At 47.0% G+C, this 23,024-nt stretch overlaps 1 protein-coding gene across 1 annotated transcript in view; it reads right to left on the reverse strand.

Annotated features, from left to right (window-relative positions):
- Nucleotides 1-640: 640 nt before the first annotated feature.
- Nucleotides 641-23,024, reverse strand: part of abca2 (ATP-binding cassette, sub-family A (ABC1), member 2) — a 327,339-nt gene continuing 304,955 nt past the window's right edge. Inside the window, exon 50 of the transcript XR_008725992.1 lies at nt 641-924. The gene's annotated coding sequence lies outside the window, so the exon portion shown is untranslated. The remainder of the gene's footprint in view (nt 925-23,024) is intronic.

Raw genomic sequence — 23,024 nt, forward strand, 5'->3', positions numbered from 1 at the left:
ATTGCTGTGATTGAGAAGGACTGAAGAATAATTTGAAGGTTCGTTGATTTCTGACTCTGAATCCGATTTGCTGTTTTAATTTGTCTTCCAATATCATAGTACCCATTTCATTCCTCATTCATAGATTGGATATTTACCAACCTGTGGCTTATTTGTTTTGCTTGAAGAGACCATTGCCCTGTCAGTCTTAAAAACTGTGTGTATGCATCCCGGCCCTAATTCCGTTAAGATGCTGCGTATCCTGTCAGTACTTTATTCATTGGACCATATACAATGCCTTGAAGTATTTATATGTGATTTGCTGCTTAACAATTTTTGCTTCATGAGGTGTAGGAGCAAAATTAGGCCATTCACCCCATCAAATCAACCTCCGCCACTCAATCATGGCTGATCTATCTTTCCCTCTCAAACCCAGTCTCCTGCCTGTAGACAGGTGCATGGATCGGACAGGTTTAGGAAATCTTGGAGCATCCTGGACAATACAGCTCACCCCCCGCCTCCAAGACACACTGGTCAACTTGAGGAGCACCTTCAGCAACAGACTGGTTCCACCAAGATGCAGCACAGAACGCCACAGGAGATCCTTCTTCTCTGTGGCTATCAAAGGAAGATTGTTCCCGATGTTGGGGAAGTCCAGAACAAGGGGTCACAGTTTAAGGATAAGAGGGAAATCTTTTAGGACCGAGATGAGAAAATCATTTTTCACACAGAGAGTGGTGAATCTGTGGAATTCTCTGCCACAGAGGGTGGTTGAGGCCACAGTTCATTGGCTATATTTAAGAGGGAGTTAGATGTGGCCCTTGTGGCTAAAGGGATCAGGAGGTATGGAGAGAAGGCAGGTATGGGATACTGAGTTGGATGATCAGCCATGATCATATCGAATGGCGGTGCAGGCTCGAAGGGCCGAATGGCCTAATCCTGCACCTATTTTCTATGTTTCTAAACTGTACAACTCCTCCCCCTTCTGTCGTGGGGTAGACTGACACTGACTCCCCCCATCCCAATCTTTGCCCATCCCCAATCTTTCCCACGTCACTAATGTTATGTTCCATGTATTTTGTGTTCTGTGACTGTTGCCAGACCAATTTCCCTCTTGGGAAGAAATAAAGTTGTATCGTATCGCATGGTAGAGAGAAACACGGCAAACACAAGCAGGCGGGACTAATGTAGATGGGACATGTTGGTCAATGTGGGCAAGTTGGGCCTGTTTCCATGCTGTATCACTCTGTGACTCCATGGGATTCCCCAACTATAGAGGATTAGAATAGTTTTAGTTTAGTTTGGAGGTACAGCGTGAATACAGGCCCTTCTGCCCCCTTGTGTTTGCACCCACCCATGATCAGCCATATACTAGTTCCATCCTACATACTAGAGACAATTTACAGAGGCCAAACCACCTACAAACCTGCACCTCTTTGGAGTGTGGGACGAAACCGGAGCACCAGGAGAAAAAAAAAACCCAATATGGTCACAGGGAGAACGTACAAACTCCGTACAGACAGCACCCGTAGTCTGTACCGCTGCTGGCTCGAAGGGCCGAGTGGCCTACTCCTGCACCTATTTTCTATGTTGACATTCCATAGTGAATAGAATGGTGAAAGGCCTGGATAGGATGTTTCCACTAGTGGGGGAGTCTAGGGCCAGACGGCACAGCCTCTGAATAAAAGGACGTACCTTTAGAATTTCGATTCAGTTTCAGTTTAGTTTATTGTCACGTGTACAGAGGCAGAAAACCCACGCAGGTCACAGGGAGAATGTAGGAACTCTGTACAGACAGCACCCGTGGTCAGGATCGAACCTGGGTCTCTGGCGCTGTGAGGCAGCAACTCTACCGTTGAGCCACTGGAGCTGTGAGTCAACTGTGCTGTATTCAGTACAGTGTCATCCTTGGATACAACAGCCCCAAAGCCATGGAAGCCACATCTCCTTCCATGTTTGCACCTTTCCGTGAACTATCCCCTGTGTTCCAATAAATGCCGCATTCATCTTCATTGATGCGTTTTCGTTGCAGCGTTTCATGCTGGAGGCTGCGAGCACAGACGAGCAGGTTTTCATTCATCCCATTTGGATGGTAATGAAGCAGATTTTTGTCCATGATTTATTTAATGTTTTCTGCCTTTCTTGACAATGCACCGCATTTTGTCTCCACGGGAAAAACATTCCAAAAACACTTTGAATTTGCTAGAAATCTGTCTTCAGATATTCTCATCTATTCATAAATTCATGTTCATAAGTGATAGGAGCAGAATTAGGCCATTCGCCCCATCAAGTCTACTCCGCTATTCAATAGCCGATCTATCCTTTAAAACCGAGATGAGGAGAACTTTTTTCACACAGAGAGTGGTGAATCTCTGGAACTCTCTGCCGCAGAGGGTAGTTGAGGCCAGTTCATTGGCTATATTTAAGAGGGAGTTAGATGTGGCCCTTGTGGCTAAGGGGATCAGGGGGTATGGAGAGAAGGCAGGTATGGGATACTGAGTTTGATGATCAGCCATGATCATATTGAATGGCGGTGCAGGCTCGAAGGGCCGAATGGCCTACTCCTGCACCTAATTTCTATGTTTCAATCTCTCCCACCCAACCCCATTCTCCTGCCTTCTCCCCATAACCTCTGACACCCGCATTAATCAAGAATCTATCACTCAACCTTAAAAATACCAATTGACAGCCTCCACAGCCTGAATTTCACAGATTCAACATGCCCTGACTAAAGGAATTCATCCCCTCATCTTTCTAAAGGAACGTCCTTTAATTCTGAAGCTGTGCCCTCTGGTCCTAGACTATCCCACTAGTGGAAACATCCTCCCCACATTCACTCTATCCAGGCCTTTTATTTCATTGTTTATCTGCTCTGACTGCAGAAGTAGTTGGAATTGGACTTCAGAAAATTGAGCTTGAAGGTTATCGGCAATTTGTCAACGCTGATAGATCCTCTCCTGTTGGAAATTTCCTTCTCCTCCTCATCTTTTGTTTCCATTCAGCTTTGCTTCTTCTTAGACTCATAGAATGATACAGCGTGGAAACAGGCCCTTCGGCCCAACTTGCCCACACCGGCCAGCAATGTCCCAGCTACATTAGTCCGACCTGCCCGTGCTTTGACAAAATCCCTCCAAACCCGTCCTAACCATGTACCTATCTAACCGTTTCTTAATCGTTGGGATAGTCCTGCCTCAACTACCTCCTCCGGCAGCTCGTTCCGTACACCCACCGCCCGCTCTGCTTTTTATTCTCGTTTTTCATGCCTTTCATTCACCCATCAGATCCATTTCGGTCGTGAAAAACATTTGTCGCCCAGAGCCAACAATAACCTTCTTTTCCACACTCCCTCTCCAACCCTCACACCCTCCTGACCCAGTGGACCACCAATTGGACTTGCTACGGCTTTCTCAAAGAGCTACGTATCGACTTCATTCAGAAGGTGTGCTCCTTCTCCTCTTCAATTGTGACCCTTCTCATGTGACCCTTCAGTCTTCTTCAGCAAAACTACGACTCTTACCAATTTTGACCCCTCCTTCAACTCCATATTTCCTCTCCCTAAAAAACACTGGCTCATAGACTTCAGATAAGACGGCATGCAAACTATCCATTGCGCTCAATTGAATTTTCATTTTTAGACAATAAACTAAACTGAACCGTCATGGATGGAGCTGTTCCCAAACCAAGCTGTGATGCATCCTGATAAAATACTTTCCACGGCACATCTGTAGAAGTTGGTGAGAGTTGGGGACATGCCGAACTCCCCAAGCATCCTAACGGGCCTGTCCCACTTAGGCAATTGATTTTTTATACAGCGCTGCCCCCGCTTGCCCCGTCTAAAAAAGTCTGTACGGAGTTTGTACGTTCTTCCCGTGACCTGCGTGGGTTTTCTCCAAGATCTTTGATTTCTTCCAACACTCCAGGGTTTGTAGGTTAATTGACTTGGTGTATGTGTAAAATTGTCCCTAGTGTGTGTGTGTGTGTGTGTGTGGGATAGTGTTAGTGTGTGCGGGGATCACAGGTTGGCGCGGACTCGGTGGGCCGAAGTTCCTGATGCCGCGCTGTATCTCGAAATAAAACTAAATGTACAGTTCATTATTTACGCAATTAGAGTTTATCACAATATCTCAATACACATGACAATAATCCAGTGGGCCTTAACTCATTTGGAACCACACTCTTCACTAATTAAATTCAGTCTTAAGAAGCATAGCTTTTTTATTTTTAAAATAGATGATCTAATCTGCACATTAGATTCTCTCAGCATACTTTAGCCAATCGGTTATGCTAAGCTAACCAAGCACTGGGATGAAGATGATTATTATTGGATTTTAAATGTTAACTTTGCTGGTTATTAAACAGCCAAAGGATCATTCAATGGCACAAAATACACGCAGTCATTATATTATCGTGAAAGGTCGGTTCAATTTAACTGAGGCAAGCAAGCAAAGGTCAGTTAATTTGTGTATTTATATATATATATATATATATCCTCATGACATAGAGGTGGCCCTTCAGCCCATCGGGTCTCGACCATCTTTCAGATAAATCCAATCCATCCTATTTCCTTGGTGGACAAAAAAAAAACTGGAGAAACTCAGCGGAAACTCAGCTCCAGATTTTTTGTCTACCTTTGATTTTTCCAGCATCTGCAGTTCTTTCTTAAACAATCCTATTTCCTTGTGACTTACTCTATCACACGTGCCCATTAACACTCTCAATTCTCCATTTGTCCACCCATTCTAGGGTTAAATTACAGTAATGAGTTAGTTTGTAAATTGGAGGAACAGCAGCTCATATTTTGCTTGGGCAGCTGACAGCCCAGTGGTATGAATATTGATTTCTCTAACTTCAGGTAGCCCCGGCATTCCCTCTCTCTCTGTCCCTCCCCCACCCAAGTTGCACCAGCTTCTCGTTCTCACCCAACAAACAGCTAACAACAGCCCGTTTCCTTTATCATCATTACTTTTTTGCATGTCTTTCTATATCTATCTACATCATCGTCTATCTCTCGTTCCCTTATACCTACCCAGTCTGAAGAAGGGTCTCGACCCGAAACGTCACCCATTCCTTCTCTCCAGAGACGCTGCCTGTCCCGCTGAGTTACTCCAGCTTTTTGTGCATGTAATCAGTTAGTTTAGTTCAGTTAAGTTTGTGCTGCAACAGAAATACGTAAGAACTGGAGATGTTCAGTGATTCCAGGCACTTGTAGTTGGAGGAGGTTCTGGTGACAAGGAGAAGCAGAACCATTAAAGTATCTGAAAGCAAGTGTCACAGTGGTAGTTTTATTCTGACTCATTGCCAGGAATGAAGTCATTAGCGGTCAACAAGCTTGGCTGTAATGGCCAAATGTATTTCACGAAGGTCAAGGTATGGACACTGGTGGTCTGGAGAATCTTACATCTGAGGGGTCAACGAGATGGGAAGCCAGCTAATAGGATGCAGAATGTTGCTGGAGGATTCATTTGAAATCTGGCTGAGTTTACTTTAGTTTAGTTTCGAGATACAGCGTGGAAACAGGCCCTTGTAGCCCACCACATATTAACACTATCCTACACACACTAGGGACAATTTTTACATTTACTAAACCAATTAACCTACAAACCTGTACATCTTTGGAGTTGATCTCCAATTATTCCCTTGTCATGTTTCTGTACACTGTGAATAGGTCATGGGGAAAAAGTCAGAATGGGGTACTGATTCTGGATGGTCAGCCATGATCATATTGATTGGCAGTGCTGGCTCAAAGGGCCTACACCTATTTTCTATGTTTTTATGTTTCTATACTCGATTGTAATCATGTATTGTCTTTCCTCTGACTGGATAGCACGCAAAAGCCTCTCACTGTACCTCGGTACACGTGACAATAAACTAAACCGAACTGAACAGTGGTACTAACTTTTCTTAGACTTTGGAGATACAGCGTGGAATCGGACCGTTCGGCCGACCGAGTCCGCGCAGACCAGCGATCCCCGCACACTAACACTATCCTTCACACTCCGGACAATTTACAATTTTTACCAAAGCCAATTAACCTACAAACCCACACGTCTTTGGAGTGTGGGAGGAAACCAGAACACCTGGAGAAAACCCACGCAGTCACGGGGAGAGCGTACAAACTCCGTACAGACAAGATTCAGGATTGAACCCAGGACCCTGGCGCTGCGAGACAACAACTTTACCGCTGCGCCACCGTGCCGCCACATACAATGGATGGCTCGGACTATGCCAAGCGAAAACGGTCACTTCAATGCTGTCGATCACAAATCAATATGACTGTCCTTGAAGGGAGATTTTGGATTTTGTTTGCTCAATGAAACAAACTTTCAGATTTAGCGTCATCTGAAGCAGCTGCTGAAGTGAAACTGGAAGCAAACGTGCAGCTGACATGGGCTTGTGTCAGCGCCATGCCAAGTACAGCACTGAGGGGCTGGCAAACACCAAACTACACATGCATTGGTTGCTCGATACAGGGAGAGAGAGACAGAGAGAGAGACAGAGACACAGAGAGAGAGACACAGAGAGAGACAGACAGACAGAGAGAGACAGACAGACAGAGAGAGACAGACAGACAGAGAGAGACAGACAGACAGAGAGAGACAGACAGACAGAGAGAGACAGACAGACAGAGAGAGACAGACAGACAGAGAGAGACAGACAGACAGAGAGAGACAGAGAGAGACAGACAGAGACAGACAGAGACAGACAGAGACAGACAGAGACAGACAGAGAGAGACAGAGAGAGACAGAGAGAGACAGAGAGAGACAGAGAGAGACAGAGAGAGACAGAGAGAGACAGAGAGAGACAGAGAGAGACAGAGAGAGACAGAGAGAGAGAGACAGAGAGAGACAGAGAGAGACAGAGAGAGACAGAGAGAGACAGAGAGAGACAGAGAGAGACAGAGAGAGACAGAGAGACAGAGAGAGAAGGTGTTGAAATAGGCCCAGTCTGACTGATGAAGGCCAATGTTTCAAAAGCCTTGTTGACCACCTTATCTACCTGCGACTCCACCTTCAAGGAACCATGCACCTGCCCTCCTAGATCCCTCTGCTCTACAACACTCCCCAGAGGCCGAACATTCACTGTGTAGGTCATGCCCTTGTTAGACGTCCCAAAATGCAACACCTCACATTTCTCCGATTTAAATTCCATCAACCATTCCCCATCCCACCTGGCCAATCGATCCAGATCCTGCTGCAACTTTTCACAACCATCTGCACTATCTGCAAAACCACTCACTTTTGTATCATCAGCAAACTTGCTAATCTTGCCATGTATGTTCCCATGCAAATCATTGATGTAGATGACAAACAGTATCGGGCCCAGCACCGAACCCTGAGGCCCACCACTAGTCACAGGCCTCCAGTCCGAGGATCAACCTTCCACCATCACCCTCTGCTTCCTTTCATGAAGCCAAGTTTCTATCCATTCAGCTATCTCTCCTTGGATCCCATGCGATCCTGACCTTCCAGAGCAGCCTACCATGCAGAACATTGGTTCATTTTGAAGTGGATAAAATGATCAATGAACCTATGCATCATCTTCTTCTTATCGAGTCCACATCACAAGATTAGTTGTTCAGCCAGAGCTGGACACAGTTCTCGGCATCAGCACACAATCAGATTCAGATTCAATTTTAATTGTCATTGTCAGTGTACAGTACAGAGACAACGAAATTCATTTAGCATCTCCCTGGAAGAGCGACATAGCAAACGATTTGAATAAATAATAATCATTGTCAGTGTATAGTACTGTAGAGTAGAGTGACAACCGCCGGAAAGAAGCTGTTCCTCGACCTGCTGGTTCAGCAACGGAGAGACCTGTAGCGCCTCCCGGATGGTAGGAGGGTAAACAGTCCATGGTTGGGGTGAGAGCAGTCCTTGGCGATGCTGAGCGCCCTCCGCAGACAACGCTTGCTTTGGACAGGCTCAATGGAGGGGAGCGTGGAACCGGTGATGCGTTGGGCAATTTTCACCACCCTCTGCAATGCCTTCCGGTCGGAGACAGAGCAGTTGCCATACCATACTGTGATGCAGTTGGTAAGGATGCTCTCGATGGTGCAGCGGTAGAAGTTCACCAGGATCTGAGGAGACAGGTGGACCTTCTTCAGTCTCCTCAGGAAGAAGAGACGGTGACTGTCATGTAGCTTCTTGTGCTTGGTGGTGGAAAGATTGGTGGAAACAGGGCCGCGACGTGAATGCTCTAACTTTGCATCATAGAGTCACACAACGTGGATACAGGCTCTTCGGCCCAACTTGCCGACACCGATCAACATGCCCCAGCTACACTAGCTTCATTTGGCCCATATCCTTCTAAACATTTCCTATCCAATTAACTGCCTAAATGTCTTATAAGCGTTGTGATGGTCTCTGCCTCAACTACCTATTTATATAATGGTATATGGACACACTGATCTGTTTTGTAGTCAATGCCTACTATGTTCTGTGTGCTGAAGCAAAGCAAGAATTTAATTGTCCTATCAGGGACACATGATAATAAACTCTCTTGAACTCTTCCGTCACCTCATTCCATTTTACACTCACCACAGTTGGTGTGAAAAGTTTGCCCCTCAATTTCCAATTAAATCTTTCCCCTCTCACCTTGCAATGAAGGTAGATGCCAATATAACATTGAACAGGCATTGGCCAGATACATAGAAAGGAATGGCAGAGTGATATTCATGGCTAATGTTGTCAAACAGGATTAGTGTGGATAGGATTTAGTGTGGCACAGACTTACTGCCCCAAATGATCCCAAATTTCAGTGCCGTGTGTTTATATAATTCTCAGAGTATAAAACCTTGGACAATGACAGTGTTAAATGCATTATATCCTGCAGAATATGGGAGAAATAGGAGAGAGCAGAGGATATTGGCACGGATGGAGGGGTGAAGGTATAAGGGTTACGCAGCATGGTTGCGCAGCGGTAGAGTTGCTGCCTCACAGCGCCAGAGACCCAGGTTCGATCTAGACTACGGGTGCTGTCTGTACGGAGTCTGTACGTTCTCCCCGTGGGTTTTCCACGGGTGCTCCAGTTTCCTGCCACACTCCAACGACTTATAACTTAATTGGCTTCAGTGCTGTAAATTGTCAATTGTCCTTAAAACATGTGCAGGATAGTGTTAGTGTGCGGAGATCGCTGGTCGGCATGGACTCGACAGGCTGAAGGGCCTGTTGCTGCGCTGTGTCACTTAACTAAACTCAAAGATGGCCTAAACTCATGGCCTTTCTGATGTGTTGCTGATGTGTAGGGAGGAACTGCAGATGCTGGTTTAAACCGAAGACCGACACAAAATGCTGGAGTAACTCAGCGGGACAGGCAGCATCTCTGGAGAGAAGGAAAGGGTGACGGCTCAGTTTGAGACCCTTCTTCAGACTTGTTGCTGTGAGAGGTTGCTGAGGTCTCCTCAGCACAGACCTATTTTTTTTTTTTTTTTTTTTTTTAAATAGTGTTAGATTTCAATACTTTTGTCTCATTCCATTGAGACTAACAGCAGCTGCAAAAGCCAATTGCCAAAGTCGATCGGCAGTTGCCAAATGAAAATAGAAATAGTGTATTAATGACCGTGACATCATAATTACTACTCCATTGAGTTAATAATTTCAGTGTATTTTTGCAAAAGGAGCGCTGGTCTTAGGAGCATTTAACTATGCATGCACTGCCATCAAATGGTGTGTTCAGACAAGTGCCCACTTAAGACAGACGCAATATGCTGGAGTAACTCAGCAGGACAGGCAGAAATTGCAGCGAGTTGTGGACCATCACACAAAGCAACCTCCCTTCTATTGAGTTCAAGAAGGAACTGCAGATGCTGGAAAATCGAAGGTACACAAAAAAAGCTGGAGAAACTCAGCGGGTGCAGCAGTATCTATGGAGTGAAGGAAATAGGCAACGTTTCGGGTCGAAACCCAAAGGTTTCCTATTGCCTATTTCCTTCGCTCCATAGATACTGCGGCACCCGTTGAGTTTCTCCAGCACTTTTGTCTACCTTCAGTTAACAATTGTCATGAACACTGAAAAGATTCTCCCAATTTTGTTAGCCCTTGCTGTCTCCTCCCCTTCCTCAGCCCTCGGGCTCCTCCTCCTCCTTTTTCCTTCCTTCTCCCCCCCCCACCCCCTATCAGTCTGAAGAAGGGTTTCGGCCCGAAACGTCGCCTTTTTTCTTTCGCTCCATAGATGCTGCTGCACCCGCTGAGTTTCTCCAGTTTTTTTGTGTACCTTCCCTTCTATCGACTCCATTTGCACCTCACGCTGCCTCGGCAAGGCCAGTAACCTAACCTGCCAGCCCGTCTCATCAACACGCCACTCCCCCGCAAGTGTAGCCTCCCCCGTTGCCTCGCAGAGCCAAAGACCCGGGTTAAATCCTGGCCTTACGTCTGCTATGGTTGAGTTGTTTGTTTTTTTAGTTTAGTTTAGAGACGCAGCGAGGAAACGGGGCCTTCTTTGGGAGTAACACAAATGAGACATGACTGCTCGTTCAAATGTGTTTGAATATGGGTCTTAGGGCTAACGGAATCAAGGGATATGGGGTAAAAAGCAGGAACCAGGTACTGATTGTGGATGATCAACTATGGTCATATTGACTGGCGGTGCTGGTTCGAAGGGCCAAATGGTCTACTCCTGCACTTAGTTTCTATGTTTTATTGTAAGGGCAGATGTCTCCTCAAAGTTCACGGAAAAGCTGGGCGGTGAAGCCTTGGTGGTGATGTTGGAGCCTCGCTGGTAGGTGAAGCCTCACCGATTGGTGGACCGATTGGTGGAGCCTAACGGGGCGATGGGGGTGCAGGCGAAAACGCCGTGAGGGGGGGGGGGGGGGGGGAAAGACCAAAGGAGGAGCCGGCATGGGATACTTTGTTACTTTGTCAGTGGGTCAGGCAGCATCTCTGGAGAAGATTCAGATTCAATTTTAATTGTCATTGTCAGTGTACAGTGCAGAGTCAACGAAATGCATTGAGAAAAGGAATCAATGACGTTCTGGGTCGAAACCCTTCCTCAGATCCAAAATTCCTTGATCATCGTCGCTGGCTTCGATTCGTCCTTTTGCGCACCTTTCATTCATTTGTTATTTGTACCTCTTCATACCTCTCGTTTCCCTCACCCCCGACACTCAGTTCGAATGAGGGTCTCGAACTGAAACGTCACCTATTCCTTCTCTCCAGAGATGCTGCCTGACCCGCTGAGTTACGCCAGGTTTCTAGTCTTCATTTTACTTTAGTTTAGTTTAGAGGATAATAAATTTTATGGGCGCCTTTCAAGAGTCTCAAGGACAAAGAGGATGAGGTGAGGTGACGTTCCGGGTTGAAACCCTTCCTTTTTATCACTACCCTTTATGTGGCAGCCATTCGCATACCTTAGGTGCTCCAGCAAAGAATTTCACTGTGCCTGGTAGCAAGTGACAATGAAGTGTTCCATTACATCCCCCGAGTCGGCAAGGAGTTCATCGCTGCCAGTCCAGGGTAAATCACTCACAAGGGAGTGGAATTATTCATGTGTCAATACATTTCAATCGCAGACTCATTAAATATAGATATCAGTCAATACAGTGACCTGTTTCCATTATTACCGAGTGGGTCTGTGGTTCAGACGGCTGGCTTTGCATGAGGGAAGCTGGCAGGAGATTGACAAAGTGATCAGAGATGCCTCTTTATACTTACAAAATTCTTAAGGGGTTGGACAGGCTAGATGCAGGAAGATTGTTCCCGATGTTGGGGAAGTCCAGGACAAGGGGTTACAGTTTAAGGATAAGGGGGAAATCTTTTAGGACCGAGATGAGAAAAACGTTTTTCACACAGAGAGTGGTGAATCTGTGGAATTCTCTGCCGCAGAAGGTAGTTGAGGCCACAGTTCATTGGCTATATTTAAGAGGGAGTTAGATGTGGCCCTTGTGGCTAAAGGGATCAGGGGGTATGGAGAGAAGGCAGGTACAGGATACCGAGTTGGATGATCAGCCATGATCATATAGAATGGCGGTGCAGGCTGGAAGGGCCGAATGGCCTACTCCTGCACCTATGTTCTATGTTTCTGTGTTTCTATCCTCTTTTGGACACAGGGTTGATTAGCAGGGCTGCGCAGGGCACATCTTCCCTGTTTTGGAAACCCCATGTATGTCCAGCTATAAACTACACCATGGACTGATTCCACAGTGGAATTCTCTGTGGCAGAAGGCAGTGGAGGCCAATGCACTGGATGTTTTCAAGAGAGAGTTAGATACAGCTCTTAGGGCTAACGGAATCTAGGGATATGGGGAGAATGCAGGAACGGGGTACTGATGTTGGATGTTCAGCCATGATCATATCAAAAGGCGCTGCTGGCTCGAAGGGCCGAGTGGCCTCCTCCTGCACCTATTTTCTATGTTGACATTCCATAGTGAATAGAATGGTGAAAGGCCTGGATAGGATGTTTCCACTAGTGGGAGAGTCTAGGGCCAGACGGCACAGCCTCTGAATAAAAGGACGTACCTTTAGAATTTCGATTCAGTTTCAGTTTAGTTTATTGTCACGTGTACAGAGGCAGAAAACCCACGCAGGTCACAGGGAGAATGTAGGAACTCTGTACAGACAGCACCCGTGGTCAGGATCGAACCTGGGTCTCTGGCGCTGTGAGGCAGCAACTCTACCGCTGTGCCACAGTGCAGACCATACGAGGCTCCAGATTTCATTTGGTTAATTGCATCAGTACAAAGAGACAAGTGAGTGTATTGCGATCTCTGTACCCCGCTGTGCAAATTAATCACCATCCTCTTATCCAGAGAAATCTGAAGACTGATGTGGAGCTACCTATGCTAATTGGCCAATTATCAACGTGAGAAGCACAATTCATGATTTAATTTTGCTCTAACTTGCACGTGAGCCGCTGTTGAGTCTGTGATGCCTCGACTGGTCCAGGATGAAAAGTAAATAGGAGGCGTCGTGAGCTAGCAGCGTTTCCACACGTCAGTTCCACATAAAAATGATTTGAATGGAAGCCCCATGGTGTCGCTGGCTCGAGTCAACCCACTAACACAGACAAACATTCGCTAGCATCTTAGATGGAAGCAAAATGCTGGAGTAACTCAGCAGGACAGGCTGCATCTCTGGGGAAAAGGAATAGGTGATAGAAACTAGGTTCAGGTGTAGGCCATTCGGGCCTTCGAGCCAGCACCGCCATTCAATATGATCATGTCTGATCATCCAAAATCAGTACCCCGTTCCTGCTTTCTCCCCCATATGCCTTGATTCAGTTAGCCTGAAGAGAATCTAATTATCTCTAGAAAACATCCACTGCCTTCTGTGGCACAGATTCACAACTCTCTGGGTGAAAAAGTGTTTCCTCATCTCAGTCCTAAATGGCTTGCCCTTTATTCTTAAACTGTGAACCCTAGTTCTGCACACTCATATGCACTTAAAACCACGCACACTCACACATATATGCACACACACGCATGCACCCACAGAGAATAATGCAGACACTTAAACACACTCGCACACACAGACACTACACACAGACACACAGACAACACATTCACACACACTCGCGCACACACACACACACACACACAGAGAACACATTCACACACACTCGCGCACACACACACACACACACACACACAGACAACACATTCACACACACACACACACCCGAGTTCTGAAACTGCTAACAGAGGTAGTTTGTCCCATTCAATTCCAAGTATCTCCTTGACTTCAGTCTAGGCTATTGCAAGTGCTGGAATCACAATATCCTTTCCCCTGAATCAAAACAAGTTTGATGCGACTCTGAGCAGCACATTGTTACAAATTGCACAGCTTAAATATTAATAATTTCCATCATTAAAAATATGGTTTAAATGGAATTAGAAGAAGAATTTCACCCTTGAGTGCCGTGTTGTATAAACATATCTGTCATGGTCAGCTGCTGCTGCTGTCAAAGTATTTATGTTGCCGTCGAGAGGAACTTAACAGTGTCCACGACTTACTGCGGTGTCAGAATTCTGTGTTTTTTTTAATATTAAGAAAAATAAATATTCAAGATTCAAAGGTATTCAAATGTCAGTCAAAGATGTAGTCAATAAGCTGAATGTTGTGTAGGAAGGAACGGCAGATGCTGCTTTGCACTGAATATAGAAACCAAATTCTGGATTAATGGCCCTGTCCCACTGTACGAGCTAATTCAAGAGCTCTCCCGAATTTAAAAAAAAATCTAACTCGTGGAAGCACGTAGAATGTACGTAGCGGGTACGTCGGAGCTCGGGACGTCTCTTAGCGGCTCGTAACGCTAACGGCAGGTACTCGGGAAACGCGGTAAGCTCGGGAAAACTCGTGAAGATTTTTCAACATGTTGATAAATGTCCACGAGAGCCCCGAGTACCAACGAGCGGCCATTACCGTAAATCTCTGAGTTCGAATCAGGGCAAACTCGGGAGAGCTCTTGAATGAACTCGTACCGTGGGACAGGGCTTTAACCCAGCAGGACGGATCGGAATCTCCATAGAAAATGGAATCATGAACTGGACTCGCATTCAGACCCTCCCCCGAAAGGAAGAAGGGTCTCAAACCGAAACGTCACCCATTCTTTCTCTCCAGAGATGCTGCCTGTCCCGCTGAGTTGCTCCAGCATTTTGTGTCCATCTTCGATTTAGACCGGCATCTGCAGTTCATTCCTACACGTTTGTCTAATTCTCAGTTGATCCCGTTTACCAGGTGCAGGAATTGAGTTTAGTTTATTGTCATGTATGTCGAGGTTCAGTGAAAAGCTTGTTGCATGCTAACCAGTCAGCAGAAAGACAATGCATTACAATCGAGCCATTCACAGTGTATAGATACATGATAAGAGAATAATGTTTAGTGCAAGGTTAAGTCTGATCAAGGATTGTCCAAGGGTCAGCCGTGAAGTAGATAGTAGTTCAGGACTGCTCTCTGGTTGTGGTAGGATGGTTCAGTTGCCTTATAACAACCTGGCCCTTAACTCCAAGAAGTCCAAGGAGCTCATTGTAGACTTCAGGAAGTCCAGAGGCAGCACGCACACCCCCATCCACATTAACGGGACGGAGGTGGAACGTGTTTCTAGCTTCAGGTTCCTGGGGAGTCAACATCTCCGATGACCTCTCTTGGACCCACAATACCTCTACTCTGATCAAGAAGGCTCATCAGCGTCTCTTCTTCCTGAGGAGACTGAAGAAGGTCCATCTGTCTCCTCAGATCCTGGTGAACTTCTACCGCTGCACCATTGAGAGCATCCTTACCAACTGCATCACAGTAGGTATGGCAACTGCTCTGTCTCCGACTGGAAGGCACTGCAGAGGGTGGTGAAAATTGCCCAACGCATCACCGGTTCCTCGCTCCCCTCCATTGAGTCTGTCCAAAGCAAGCGCTGTCTGCGGAGGGCGCTCAGCATCGCCAAGGACTGCTCTCACCCCAACCATGGACTGTTTACCCTCCTACCATCCGGGAGGCGCTACAGGTCTCTCCGTTGCCGAACCAGCAGGTCGAGGAACAGCTTCTTTCCGGCGGCTGTCACTCTACTCAACAACATACCTCGGTGACTGCCAATCACCCCCCCCCCCCCCCCCCCCCCCCCGGACACTTATTATTATTTATTCAAATCATTTGCTATGTCGCTCTTCCAGGGAGATGCTAAATGCATTTCGTTGTCTCTGTACTGTACACTGACAATGACAATTAAAATTGAATCTGAATCTGAATCTGAATCTGAATCTGAATCTTATAACAGCTGGGAAGAAACTGTCCCTGAATCTGGAGGTGTGCGTTTTCACACTTCTGTACCTTTTGCCCGATGGGAGAGGGGAGAAGAGGGAGTGGCCGGGGTGCGTAGAGAAGAGATGAGAGATGATTTGCGCTTCACCCTGCTCCGGTGGCAGCGTTGCGAGATTACTTTGAGAAACTCTCGGCCGTCAATGTTTGTCCAAGGCAAAGGCTTTGGTGACTAAGGAGATAAAGTTTGTCAGATGCCCAGCTGCTCCCATATCCCAGTGCAGGAATGAACTGGAACAAACATTCCATCTCGCACTGCCAGCTCCCAATCGCTTTGCAATGTTAATCACAACCTGTTGATATCTGCAGTCGTACAGACCTGGGTCATCAAATTGTCCAGTCATTTCATTGTGTAATTCACACGGACTATTTCAAGGCTGATAAATGTCACATTCGGGAAACAAATCGAACAGTGTTCCTTGAAGCAAGAAATAATCCATGTAAGGCGAATTTACTAAACTAGTTGCAATATTTCAATTTAGCAGCCTCTTGATAGGGTACATGCAGAACAATAATCACCTATTCTATTGACTGCATCTTTGACGGACATTAATACACAACCGCTTTTGAATCATGTGCTGGAAGGAACTGCAGATGCTGGTTTAAACCAAAGATAGACACAAAATGCTGGAGTAACTCAGCGGGACAGGTAGCGTCTCTGGAGAGAAGAAATAGGTGACATTTCGGGTCGAGACCCTTCTTCAGACTGAGAGTCGGGGGTGAGGGAAACGAGAGACATAGACGGATATGGTGCAATATGGGACAAGATATGCAAAAAAAGTAACAATGATTTGAGTATAGAAGCTGGGATGTAATGTTAAAAATGTACAAGGCATTGGTGAGACCAAATCTGGAGTATGGTGTACAATTGTGGTCACCCAATTATAGGAAGGATGTCAACAAAATAGAGAGAGTACAGAGGAGATTTACTAGAACGTTGCCTGGGTTTCAACAACTAAGTTACAGAGAAAGGTTGAATAAGTTAGGTCTTTATTCTCTGGAGCGCAGAAGGTTAAGGGGGGGGACTTGATAGAGGTCTTTAAAATGATGAGAGGGATAGACAGAGTTGACGTGGATAAGCTTTTCCCTTTGAGAATAGGGAAGATTCAAACAAGGGGACATGACTTCAGAATTAAGGGACAGAAGTTTAGGGGTAACATGAGGGGGAACTTCTTTACTCAGAGAGTGGTAGCGGTGTGGAATGAGCTTCCAGTGTAGTGGTGGCAGCAGGTTCGTTGGTATCATTTAAAAATAAATTGGATAGGCATATGGATGAGAAGGGAATGGAGGGTTATGGTATGAGTGCAGGCAGGTGGGACTAAGGGAAAAAAAGTTGTTCGGCACGGACTTGTAGGGCCGAGATGGCCTGTTTCCGTGCTGTAATTGTTATATGATAAAGGAAACAGGCCATTGTTAGCTGTGATGTTTAAGAAGGAACTGCAGATGCTAGAATTATCGAAGGTAGACAAAAATGCTGGAGAAACTCAGCGGGTGAGGCAGCATCTATGGAGCGAAGGAATAGGTGACGTTTCGGGTGGAGACCCTTCTTCAGTCCCTTGTTAGCTGTGAGCTAAGTGGAAAAGAGTTACAGGCAAAAACTTGCTCAACAAGACGACTTTGAAGTTGGTACAACAACTTGGGTGGGGGGGGGGAGATGGAGGGAGAGGGGTTACTTGAAGTGAGAGAAATCAATATTCATACTGCTGAGTTGTGAGCTGCCCAAGTGAAATAGAAGGTGCTGTTCCTCCAATTTGTATTTGTCCTCACACTAACAGTGGAGGTTGGCCGGGATAGAGATGTCAGTGTGGGAATGGGAAGGAAAACCGGGAGATCAGGTAGGTCCAGGCGGACTGAGCAAAGGTGCTCAGCGTAATGATCGTCCAGTCTGCGTTTGGTCTCGCCGATGTCTAAGAGTCCACACCTTGTACAGTAGATGAGGTTGGAAGAGGTGCAAGCGAACCTCTGCCTCATCTGAAAGGATTGTGGGGGTCCCTGGACAGAGTCGAGGGGGGAGGTAAAGGGACAGGTGTTGCATCTATTGTGGTTGCAGGGGAAGGTACTTGGGGAGGGGATGGTTTAGGTTGGAAAAGATGAGTTAACCAGGGAGTTCCGGAGGGAAGGCAGACTATTTCTTCAAATATCTCCCACTATTTAAATAACATTTTACATTTAAAATGAACTTTCCAATCGACTTACGTCAATAATTACAATTTTTCCCCAGTGTGTAAAATTAAGTTAAATAACATCTGACCTTTTCTCTGCAGCTAAGCACAAAGGTAAACATCTCCATTCATGAGTTTAGAGATACAGCACGGAAACAGGCCCTTCAGCCCACGCCGACCAGCGATCCCCGCACACTAACACTATCCTACACACACCAGGGACAATTTACACATACACCAAGCCAATTAGCCTACAAACCTGCACGTCTTTGGAGTGCGGGAGGAAACCGGAGCACCCGGAGAAAACCCACGCAGTTCACGGGGAGAACATGCAAACTCCTTACAGACAGTACTGTAGTCAGGATGGAACCCGGGTCTCTGGCGCTGTTATTGGCCTGCCCCACTTACGCGACTCTTCAGGGACCAGTTTTAAGTGAATTCACCCTACCACACCGGGCGGCAACCCGCCACACCTGGCGGCAACCCGCCACACCTGGGGGCAACCCGCCACACCTGGGGGCAACCCCCCACACCTGGGGGCAACCCCCCACACCTGGGGGCAACCCCCCACACCTGGGGCAACCCCCCACACCTGGCGGCAACCCCCCACACCTGGGGCAACCCACCACACCTGGGGCAACCCACCACACCTGGCGGCAACCCACCACACCTGGCGGCCACCCCCCACACCTGGCGGCCACCCCCCACACCTGGCCGCCACCCACCACACCTGGCCGCCACCCACCACACCTGGCCGCCACCCACCACACCTGGCCGCCACCCACCACACCTGGCCGCCACCCCCCACACCTGGCCGCAACCCACCACACCTGGGGCAACCCACCACACCTGGCGGCAACCCCCCACACCTGGCCGCAACCCCCCACACCTGGCCGCAACCCCCCACACCTGGCCGCAACCCCCCACACCTGGCCGCAACCCCCCACACCTGGCCGCAACCCCCCCACACCTGGCCGCAACCCCCCACACCTGGCCGCAACCCCCCACACCTGGCCGCAACCCCCCACACCTGGCCGCAACCCCCCACACCTGGCCGCAACCCCCCACACCTGGCCGCAACCCCCCACACCTGGGCGGCAACCCCCCCCACACCTGGCCGCAACCCCCCACACCTGGCCGCAACCCCCCACACCTGGCCGCAACCCCCCACACCTGGCCGCAACCCCCCACACCTGGCCGCAACCCCCCACACCTGGCCGCAACCCCCCACACCTGGCGGCAACCCGCGACATCACCTACGACAACATACGCCAACCTACGACATCAGAAATTGTCGCCTCTGTCGCCGAAAAATGTTCAACATGTTGAAAATTTAGCGTCAGTCGCCCATAGGCAGCAACTCTACCGCTGCGCCACCGTGCCGCCGCAGTAAGACAGGGTGAAATGTTTATCAGTCCTCCCAAATGAATTGAGGAATGCAAGAATAAAGGTCAGGGCTGCCAACTAGTAACGGAAAGGTCTTGAGATTTAAACAATCATCGAGGCACATCAGCACATCCGGATCAGCTCACCGTAAACTTTTCACTGCCTTTGGTAACCAGCAAACAATCACGTTGACCTTTTAAATCATGAAGAGATTCCAGGGCTATTTGTGATTTGTTTACGACAGCACACACTCTCAATCTCAGTCAAATTTCAGGAACACGACGGCACAGCGGTAGAGTTGCTGCCTCGCATCGACAGAGGCATGAGTTCGATCCCGACTACAGGTGCTGTCTGTACGGAGTTTGTACGTTCTCCCCGTGAGTTCTCTACGGGTGCTCCGGTTTCTTCCCACACTCCGAAGACGTGCAGGTTTATAGGTTAAATGGCTTTGGGAAAAATTGTAAGTTGTCCCTACTGTGTGTAGGATAGTGCTAGTGTACAGGGATCGCTGGTCGGCGCGGGTCCGGTGGGCCGAATGGCCTGTTTCTGCGCTGTATCTCCAAACTAAACTGAACAAGGTCTCGACCCGAAATGTCACCCATTCCTTTTCTCTAGAGATGCTGCCTGACCCACCGAGTTACTCCAGCATTTTTGTGTCTATCTACGACCCGCTGAGTTACTCCAGCATTTGCAGTTCCTTCCCACACCCCAAATGAACATTGCCTTCAGAATCCTCAAATTTAAAACTGGGATCAGGAAGAATTACAGTCTCAATGGCCGAGTAAGTTTCACTGACATTTATTTCAAAGGCTGTGAGATTCAACTGGAAGGTGTGGGAATGCTTGAATGAACAAAATTAGCTTCAGTAAGCCTTCAAGATATTAATAACCAACTTTGCCATGGGAACCATAGAATGAAGGGGTCAAAACTGCAAACCTACTTCATATCATTGACTGCAGGCAGTTTTTGCCAACTGAAATGTTGTGAGGACATTTCATTAGACGAAATACATGCGTGCTCCTCGAGTAGATTAGCTGACATTCCGAAAAGGCATGCACGGGGTGTAATGTTTAACAACCAGCTGTGTTCACACTTAATAAGCATCATGGAACAGCTCACATTTGATACGAGTTCTAGGAGCAGAACTAGGCCACTCGGCCCATCACCTCTACACCATTCAATCACGGCTGATCTATCTCTCCCTCTCAACCCCATTTAGTTTAGGAAGGAACTGCTGGTTTAAATTGAAGATAGACACCAAAGGCTGGAGTATCTCAGGGGGACAGGCAGCATCTCTGGAGAGAAGGAATGGGTGACGTTTCGGGTCGAGACCCTTCTTCAGACTGATGTCAGGGGAGTGGGCGGGACAGAGATAGAATGTAGTTGCAGACAGTTAATGGCCTGTCCCACTTGGCGATTTTTTCGGCGACTGGCGGCGTCATATCAGTGTCGCCAAAAGATTTTGAACATTTAGAAATTCAGCGGCGACAGAAAATGTTGCGAAACTTGAAAAAACACCGCGCATCCAAGGTCACCACGGCGCGTAACACCGCATCCAACTGCGTATTTTCAGTGACCGGATATGCCAGTCAATGATGCCCGCAGTCACCGAAAAAATCATCGTGGGACAGGCCCTTAAGACTGGTGGGAGAACAAGGAAGGGGGAGGGTATGGAGAGAGAGAGGGCTACTTGAAGTTAGAGAAGTCAATGTTCATACCACTGCCCAAGTGAAATACGAGGGTGCTGCTCCTCCAATTTGCGCTGGGCCTCACTCTGACAGTGGAGGAGGCCCAGGACAGAAAGGTTGGATTGGGAATGGGAGGGGGAGTTAAAGTGTTGAGCAACCGGGAGATCAGGTTGGTTTAGGCGGACTGAGCGGAGGTGTTGAGCAAAACGATCGCCGAGCCTGCGCTTGGTCTTGCCGACGTGCAGGACACACAGGCCAACCTGTGCTATGGTCCATTCCTGGTTCTATGTAACCCACTAGTACAAGAAACAACAAAAGATTAACACACTAAAACAAATTCATGGTCCAAGCTGAAAATAAATTTGACATCCCCCCCCCCCCCCCTCCTCCTTCATAATTCTCAGGCTTGTGCTGAAATACTATTTAAATTGTCTAATTTCCCTTTAAATGTGGTGGTGTGTAATAACGAATTATTTATGGATACAGTTTAAATTGACTGGCATTATTCAAGGCACAATTAGACTCTCTTCCTAAAAATAACATAATTTGCTCAAAGACCCCACTTCCCAAAACTCTGAATGCTCCAGAAAGTGTACGGAATGTTCACTCCTTGTTCTTATATTAGAACCATTGCAGTGATATTGGACGATAGATACAGTTAAAAACAGAACACAAACACTGTCAAGACAAGGCACATATTGGATAAGCAGTTGTTAGTTTATGAGTAGGAGCTACCGGGTTCATATTCTCATTACTGAAGATCATTTGGGATGTATCGATGCTTGGAATAAATAAATCAGTAAATCACACATTAAGATTACAGTTTTCCTTCTATTGTGAGCTAATGACTGGTGGTGATGCTACGTAAGGTTCAGTTCAGTTTAGTTTATTGTCACGTGTACTGAGGTACAGGGAAAAGCTTTTGTTGCGTGCTAACCAGTCAGCGGAAAGACAATACATGATCACAATCGAGCCATTCACAGTGTACAGATACATGATAAGGGAATAATGTTTAGTGTAAGGTAGAGTCCAGCAAAGTCCGATCAAAGATAGTCTGAGAGTCACCAATGTGGTTAATAATAGTTCAGGACTGTTCTCTGGTTGTGGTAGGATGGTTCAGTTGCCTGATAACAGCTGGGAAGAAACTGCCCCTGAATCTGGAGGTGTGCATTTTCACACTTCTGTACCTTTTGCCCGATGGGAGAGGGGAGAAGAGGGAGTGGCCGGGGTGCGACTGGTCCTTGATGATGCTGCTGCCATTGCAGATGGAGTCAATGGAAGGGAGGTTGGTTTGAGTGATGGTCTGGGCTGTGTACACAATTCACTGCGTTAAATTTGATAGAGTTAAAAACATAACACAAACACTGTCATTATAAGACACATATCCGTGAGCAGATGCAAGGTGCAATAGGAGCAACTGAACTCATATTCTCATTACTGAAGACCATTTGAGTACATCATGGAACAAATAAATCAGTAAATCACATGTTGAGACCACAGTCTTCCTTCCTTCCATTGTGAGTTAATGGCTAGTGGTGATACTGCTCATGCCTAGAGGAGTTAATAATGTGATTTTTTTGAAGTAATTCTACCGACAATAATGTCAACAGAGTTCTGTGGTGTTAAAATTGCTTCAGTTCCATTTCCTGCAACATTAGTTTGTTTTTTTGGTTTAGTTTAGAGATACAGCGCGGCCACAGGCCCTTCAGCCCATCGAGTCTGGGACCACCATCGATCCCCACACATTAACACTACCCTACACACACACACACTAGTACGGGAATCAGAGGTTATGGGAAGAAGGCAGGAGAATGGGAGAGATAGATCAGCCACATTTGGATGGTGGAGTAGACTTGATGGGCCGAATGGCCTAATTCTGCTCCCAGAGCTTATGAAAATGTCTCAATCTACAACGAGGTTGATTGAAAGATTGGGATTGTACCACACTGTACGAGAGGACTATTCAATAATTTGATAACAGTTCAAGTCCAAGTTACATTTATTGCAACATGCACCAATTGGTACAGTGGGATTTGAGTTTCCATACAAGTAAAAAGAACACAAC

This window comes from Leucoraja erinacea, chromosome 31 (assembly GCF_028641065.1).
Source record: "Leucoraja erinacea ecotype New England chromosome 31, Leri_hhj_1, whole genome shotgun sequence".
Classification (NCBI taxonomy): Eukaryota; Metazoa; Chordata; class Chondrichthyes; order Rajiformes; family Rajidae; genus Leucoraja; species Leucoraja erinaceus.